This window comes from Macrobrachium nipponense, chromosome 21 (genome assembly GCF_015104395.2).
Source record: "Macrobrachium nipponense isolate FS-2020 chromosome 21, ASM1510439v2, whole genome shotgun sequence".
Lineage (NCBI taxonomy): Eukaryota > Metazoa > Arthropoda > Malacostraca > Decapoda > Palaemonidae > Macrobrachium > Macrobrachium nipponense.
In genome coordinates this window covers 55,114,304-55,115,994 of record NC_087212.1, presented here as the reverse complement: position 1 = coordinate 55,115,994, position 1,691 = coordinate 55,114,304, and positions in this window count along the sequence as shown.

Below are 1,691 nucleotides of genomic sequence, written 5' to 3'. Positions count from 1 at the left end.
GATATGGAATAATTATATTATATGTCATTTAGCCTCGGAGCCATTTATTTCATCATGACTTTTATCGTAATTCCCATGTTAATTGATCCTGCCCGTGAAATAGCATCCAGTCCTTCAGGTGATATTCGGCAGCATTTTGTGGGTAAATCTCCTTTGCTTAAATCTGTCAAAACTCTTCGAGGAGTTTTAAGCTGTTTATGGCAGAGGTACTTCAGAAGTTATAAGTGGAAACTTCAGGGAAGATTCCGACTCCCATAAACATGCCTTCACGTTGCCGCCTAAGACTTTTCATCATCATCTTCTTCTTCTTCTTCTTCTTCCTCGTCGTTCTTGAAAACATGTGTTAATTGAATTTCAGTGTCATATATATATATATATATATATATATGTGTGTGTGTGTGTGTGTGTGTATGTGTGTGTGTGTGTGCATGAATGTAACACTGTTCGTTGTCTTGTCAAAGTCAAAGCTATATGAAGAAAGGAGATAAAACACAGAAGAAGCGAGTGTTTACAAGGTAGAGGCAGATGGTGCAGTGTGTGTAAGGGGCTTGACTCGTCATTGATAAGCGATCTGTTTAGGTATAGGAAGAGGCTAGAGTTGTGCAAATTTTCGTCACAGGGGATTCATCTACGATTCAGCAGTTCAAGTATGAATGCAACGCTGATCGTTTTCTTGTTGTCATCATGGTAACCAACCATCCTCACACAGTATGAGAGAGAATGTGGATTAATGCTGATCTTTTATATATAAGTATATATAAATGTATATGTATATATATATGTGTGTGTATTATATATATTATATGTAAATATATATATATATACTATATATATATATATATATATATATATATATATATATATATATATATATATATATATATATATATATATATATAGTCGTTCAGCGGAGAAATTATATCAGAATCTTCAGAGGGTGTCCATGATACCAGTTGTAAAATGATGAAGTTTATTATGAAACGTTTCGCACATAAAACATCTGTTCATCATCAGTCTGCAAAGAGCAATAAGACAATTAAATAACATATAAAGCCATAAAACACAAACAGAACTCACATGAATTAAAATTAAAATAGTCTTAAAATTAATAAAAAAAAAAAGAAAAGTACAAAGTAAAAACAGTAAAAAGAGAGAGAACACCGAAAACACTAACCGTCCATGAGGAGAGAAGATGGAATGACCTGTCGTCAAAAGCAGGTGACGACGTTAACTATGCCAGGTGTAGAGTGGCTGAAGAAGTATTACCATTCAACGAAGGAACAAGTTTCTTAATATATAATGACTCGAGGGTAGTTAAGTGATCAGGATGTTTGACATGATCTATTATTGTGAACTGTTCTTTCTGAAGCTCAATTTTGCAATTAAAAGCATGGTTCCTGATATTAGAAAATTCAGGTTGCTTTATTCTTTGTCCTGTTCGGAAACTAAAGCCTAAATGACTGCAATATCGAACCCTCAGCAACCTTCGAGTTGATCCAACGTAAGAACCTGGACATCCAGGGCATGTAAATTTATATATGACGTTGGATCTCATGAAGGGCTGAAGGCGATCTTTGAAATTAAAAAAGGAACCTATGGTACAAGGATTGTTTGATATTAATTTGACCTTGAGACACGGAATTTCTTGTTCAATGATTTGTTTTAAACTGGATATGAATTTCAGATCAGAA